Here is a 6395-nt window from a genome sequence, read left to right as displayed (position 1 = left end):
GTTTATTTTCTCCTTACTTTCCTTTGTCCTAGGTGCTGTATTGGTAGACATATTGCTATGAGAGATATCTGAGATTTTGCTGCATATGGTTTCTTCCAAGATTTTTATGGTTTCACGTCTTACATTTAAGTTATCCATTTTGAGTTTATTCTTGTACATGGTGTAAGTTGATTGTCTAGTTTCAATTGTCTTTAGTGATATAATTTAATGATGATAATATTGCCCATTTATATTTATGCTTCAAAGGTTTAGCATTCACTGGATTTCTGTAGTTGGTCAACAAGACAACCAATAAGATGACCACTCACATCATGAGGGGTGGTGAACATATCTGGGTAACAATAAAGTTAATATGCAGTCAGCCTCTTCCTCCATCACATATCTTGACTGTGCTTAGTTCAAGGGCTTTGATTAAAATTTAAGAGTCAGGTTACATGGGGGACACTACTGCTTATCTTTGTGGAAATTGCTAGCAACCATTTCATGAAGAGCAAAGGATTTTTTTCTGAGAATATTCTACTGTGGGCCCTGATTAAATTCCAGAAGATGGCAGCTGCATGGGGCCTCATTTTCTCAGTGCCTCATTTTGCATTTGAGGAGACTGACATACTCAGAATGGTAGTGATTTCCCACAGCTCACTGGTGCTTAGCAAGGGGCTCACCAGTGTCCTAGGTCAGTGGTCGGCAAACTGCGGCTCACAAGCCAAATGCGGCTCTTTGGCCCTGTAAGTGTGGCTCTTCCACAAAATACCACATGCGGGCGCACATGTACAGTGCGATTGAAACTTCTCTTCTTTTTCTTGTTTTCTTTTTCTGTTGCCCATGTGCAGAAGTCGGTATTTTGTGGAAGAGCCACACTCAAGGGGCCAAAGAGCCACATGTGGCTCGCGAGCCACGGTTTGCCGACCACGGTCCTAGGTCATTGAACAGGGGAGGATCCGAATGATGGGGCAGAATCTGGGGGCAGAGATGAGTGATTCCAACCTGCACATCCAGTGATGATGGGCTAGGCACAGTACAAAGGGCTGGCATTGCCTACCTCACAGGACAGCAACAGGGACACCTCAGTCCCAACCCAGCTTCTGTCCAGCACTGGGGAGCTCAGTGGAGCAGAAGCTTGGGGTTTCTCTCCCCTGGCTCAGGTCTTCTTTAACCCACACGGTCTCTCAGACATGTGCGCTACAAGCCTGCCTCAAATCCTTCTGTGTCCACCTTCAGACTCGCTACTTTTGCACATGATATTTGAGTATAGGCAGTCTTTATTTCTGCTGCTGGAGAGTCTGTCCAGCTGTGAGGAGGGGACTCAGAGGTAGCCCTAAAGCATTTGCCAAGTCCAAGAGAAGGGTAGGGTGGAGGTGAGGCATATTATTGATGCTTCAGAACAGCGGTCGCCAACCATTGATCCGCAGACCACTGGTGGTCTGTGAGGTCCGAAAGGTTGGCGACCACTGGTTTAAGGAAACCTTAGGAGCAGCGGTTGCCAACTGGTGGTCCGCGGACCACCATGGTCCTCGAGGTCCAAAAGGTTGGTGACCGCTGCTTGAGAGCGTTAACTATAACCCAGGAGTCTTGCTTCCCCAAATGCCCTGTAACCCCTTTTGAAACTGGTTCCATTTATCTTTTCCCTTGCTCTCTTACTTGGAGAGACATCTGTCCTTCTCCCCCACGCCTTTTCCTTTGGTCTGGCACAGCCAGGAGGGGGCAAAGGCCTGCTGGGAGCAAGGCCCCAATGCCTCATGTCAGTTGTCTCTTTAAGAGAAGCAGTGGACCTCCAAGCAGCCCATTGGTGCCACTGCCAGCACAGCACCGTGGGAGGTGGGCATTAACACAGGGGCCCCGGGCTTCCCTGTGTCTTGGCAGTGCAGACGCTGTGATTGTTTTCAGGTGGCATTTTTCTTCAGGGGCCACCTGTCAGGTGAGGGGGTTGAGAACCTGGGGCATCGGGAGTCCTGCTTACCAGATGGAGCTGAGCTAACAAGGGAGGTGGCGGGTAAATTAATTGCTAGATAGATTCTGGTTGCTCACTTGAGGATGTGAGGTGACCACAGTCCTTCAACTGGGCTGGGAGAGAGGGTCGGCTATGAGGGGTGCAGAGGGCTCTTACGGGGTAAATGAAGGAACAGATCTTCCCTGTGTCACCACCTCGGTCACACTTTTGGTGGAACCACTTCCCCTTAATAGCTGTGGATACCTAGGGTCTTTCTCACTGCCACATAGGGTGGCCTTAATGTTTGTATGCCTTTGTCTACATGGGGTTCTTCAGAGCTTGGAACAATCTGAACTAAATCTGGGCAGCAGTGAGGGTGAGAGTGAAGCTTGCTGTGGATAGTAACTCATAAGAGATCTTTTCCAAAATTAAAAATCTCAGAGACATTTGGCCTTTTCTCTTACCAGCTTTGAAAAATTACATAGTCCCTTTTGTACCTCTGTTTCCTCGTTTGAATGTGGAGATTCAATTTGTACCTGCTTTAGAGGATTGCTAGTTCATCTAAATGAGATAATATATGTAAAAAGTTTAAAATAGTGTTTGGTACATCATAAGATCTCAGTAAAAGCCCGTGATTGTTTTGATCATTATTGGTGTGTGTGTGTGTGTGTGCGGTTGTGACAGCCAGCACCAAAGATGAAAGATGGCATAGTCACTGCATGAAAAGCTGAGTCTCCACGTCTTCACGTTTTGGATATATAGAATGAAAGGGGAGAAACTAACTCCTTGTTCTTGGATCTGCCACCCTGATGGGAGAAGGAGGTAGCATTGACCATATTTAAGGAAAACATTCCAAGAATTACACACTCACATTGCAGCACAATCCTAACCCACATCATTATTGAATTGTTGGCCCAGGTTGTCATCCATCAAGCTCTCAAAGGGCATAGAGCTGAGGGCCTGGCACATTCATTCATCAATCCAGTCATTCACTTAACAAATAGTTATTAGCATCTACTGTGGGCCAGACACTAGGATAGGGCACTGACCAAGCTACCAACAATCCTTGCCCTCAGAGAATTTAGCTTCTAGTTGGGTGATAGACAACAAACACATAAACACATGATTATAGAATATGCTATCATGTGGTAGGTATATGAAGTTATGCAGGGTGAAGAGATAAGTATTGCCTGAGAATAGGATGGTCTGGGAAAGCCTTTTCAGGGGAAGTGACATCTAAATAGAAACTTGAATGCTTGGAGTGAGGGTGTTAGAGGCAGAAAATGGGAGATACATAGGCTTGATTTACAGTTGAGTGAAGAAGGCGAAGAACATTAAGATTACAATGGCAGTCAAGGGTCAGAAAACAGGCATTGTAGGGAGTTTAAATTTTATCCTGAGTATGATGGGAAGACTTTGGAGGATTTGGGGTGGCAAGAGTGACATGGCAGGAATTATACTTTAGAAAGATCATGGTGACTGCAGAATAGAGAACAGAATATAAGGGGCCCAAGGGGCAAAGCAGAAACCAGTTAGGATGCTGTTAAATTAATCTGGGCAACAACTACAGGACGTTAGGAGTGGGAATGTGAGAAGTCAGATTAGAGCTAACAGACTGACTTCTGTAGCTTGTGAGAGAAAGAGGCGGCTAGGAGGACTATAAGATTTTTGGTCTGTACAACTGGAAGTTGTCCTAAGCTGGTGGGAAGACTGGAAGGGGGGCAAACCTGGCAGGGAAGCCTAGATTGCGCTCTGAACTGGCTGGGCTAACCTGCAGGTGCTTTCTAGACATCCAAGCAGAGGTATTGGGTAGGCAGTTAGGTAAATGAGACTGGAGCTTCAGGAGAGGTCTGGGGATGGAGACATGAATTTGGGAGTAAGCATAGACATAGCATTGAAATTGCCATTTTTGTAGTTGAAAAAGATTGATTATCAGATGTTTCTTATGATTCAACCAGATATTTAAATCCATGAATGAGAGAAACGACAAAGGGTGATACATTACTGAAGAAGAAGTCTGCCCTAACTGGTTTGGCTCAGTGGATAGAGCATCAGCCTGCGGACCGAAAGGTCCCCAGGTTTGATTCCGGTCAAGGTCATGTGCCTTGGTTGTGTGCAGGAGGCAGCTGATCAATGTTTCTCTCTCATCGATATTTCTAACTCTCTGTAAAAAAACAATAAAATATATTTTTTTAAAAAATTAAAGAAGAGGTCCGAGGACTGAGCCCCTATTTACTCCAACTATTAGGCATTCGGAAGAGAAAGCCAACCCAGCCAAGGAGTGTCCTGGGATTTAGGAAGAAAACCAGGCACCTGTGGTCCCTGGAAACTAAATACAGAAGTTGCTTCAAGGAAAAGAGCCAGAGTGTATACTGCCGGGGTCCAGCCCCGGGGGTCCAGGGGTTCCCAAAGGTGTCGACGGAGTCGGCGAAGAATGTTTTACACGGAGACAGCATTCAGAACTCTCTAGCTCTCTTCAGTCTCTGTGGATCTTCCTGTGCCTGGCTGAGGCCACAGAGAAAGATCTGGAGGCAAGCTGAGCCTTTATTTTATAGTCGGAGGTAAACAAGTAGTGGTTTCCATAGTTACACTGTTCTTGTGAGTTTCACCTGTTTTGACCATAGTTACACTGCTCTTGTGAGTTTCACTTGTTTTTGTTCTTGCTGCACTTCCCTCAGCCCATTAGCTTCCCAGATAAGATTTAGGGAGCGTCATAAGGTCAAGCCTAATTTGGCTTAAGAGGACTGTGTCCTCTAAGCTGGGACTTGTTTGTGACTTTGCCAACAGGTCAGTCTGAGGTTTAACCCTATAGAGGCTCCCCACAGTATACTGCGTCAAATGCTAGAGTGGTTAGAGGACACAGAGGGCACCACCAGACATTGGCCCAAGTCACCCAGTGAAAGCTCTTGGAGAACAGAGGAGTTAGGAGGAATTGGGCATGACTGGGTGTGGGGTCCACCATCCTCCTCCACATAAGTGGTGTCTGCTGTTGATTTTTTGGTGCAGACCACATCAATTTAAAGCCAGTTCTCAAGAAGCACCTCTCGGCACATCCACCAAGGGCCTCCCTTTCCTACCAATAACCAGTGTCTGCCAATTAGAGAACAAAACTCCTGTTTGTCCAAACAGTAGTTTATCTACCAACATCCCCTCACCAAGTCACTCATTAAAACGGATTTAAATTTATCAAATCCCATTTAGGTTTCTTTTATATCCCAATTTTCTATAGATTTAATGATTCCAAATGATAAGGTACCAGGTATCGTCATTTACCCCATGAGGAACACTGGGCTTGGTTGTATTTCAATATTAATGACAACAGCAGCAGTAATGCTTACAATTACTAACATGATCGAGCACTTTATATGTACCAGGCGTTGTACTCAGCACCTTCCATGCACCATCTCATGTAATTGTCACAAAACCCCTCTAAGGTAAATACTATTATCTGCATTTGCATTTAAGGAAACTGAAGTTCAGAAAATTTAAGGCAATGAACTGAGGCCACAAGGTGGAGTTTCAGAGGCCTCTGCTGTTCTTCCTTGGTTCTCTTTTTAGTGTTTCTCAGAGCCTGATCCTTGAACCACTGAAATCAGAAACACCTGGAAACTTTGTTAAATTGCTAAACTCCAGGTTCCTGGACCTCATCTTAGACCAGCAGTTCTCAACCTGTGGGTTGCGACCCCTTTGGAGGTTGAACGACCCTTTCACAGGGGTCACCTTAAGACCATCCTACATATCATATATTTACATTACGATTCATAACAGTAGCAACATTACAGCTATGAAGTAGCAACGAAAATAATTTTATGGTTGGGGGTCACAACATGAGGAACTGTATTTAAAGGGCCAGAAGGTTGAGAACCACTGTCTTAGACTCAGGGAATCAGAACCCTTGGGAGTATGGCCATGGAGCCTGCATTTTTAAACATGTTCTGCAGGAGACTCATATGCACCCCAAATTTTGAGAATTCCTATCTCTGGCTTTTGAGATGTTTCAAACACTGTGATGTAATGGCCAAGGGGTTGGACATTGGGAAGGGAGTGTGTGGTTAACTCTGGGAGGGAATTGACCCTCACCCTGGGGAGCAGTGGTGGAAACTGGAGGTTCTCACTCTGCCCCAGGACTTTGCTTGGAATCATCTACTCTACTGTTGAATCCCTATAAATTATTCTTTATTTCAGTTAGTGTATGCTTAATTTCTGACTGGTCCTTTTTCATGCCTTTGAAATGCTCATTAAGTTCCTTGAAGCTGTCACTAAGTACCTTGAAGGTCTCATTAAGTTCCTTGCGCATCCTTATAACCATTGTTCTGTATCTGGTAGTTTGCTTGCTTCCATTTTATTTAGGTTTTTTTCTGGAGATTTCTTCTGTTCTTTCATTTGCAACCTGTTTCTTTGTCTCCCTGTTTTGGCTGCTTCCTTGTGTTTGTTTCTATGCATTGGGTAGAGATGCTATGTTTCCTGG

The sequence above is a fragment of the Myotis davidii genome, unplaced genomic scaffold, assembly GCF_000327345.1.
Source record: "Myotis davidii unplaced genomic scaffold, ASM32734v1 scaffold362, whole genome shotgun sequence".
Classification (NCBI taxonomy): Eukaryota; Metazoa; Chordata; class Mammalia; order Chiroptera; family Vespertilionidae; genus Myotis; species Myotis davidii.
This window is presented reverse-complemented; position numbering follows the sequence as displayed.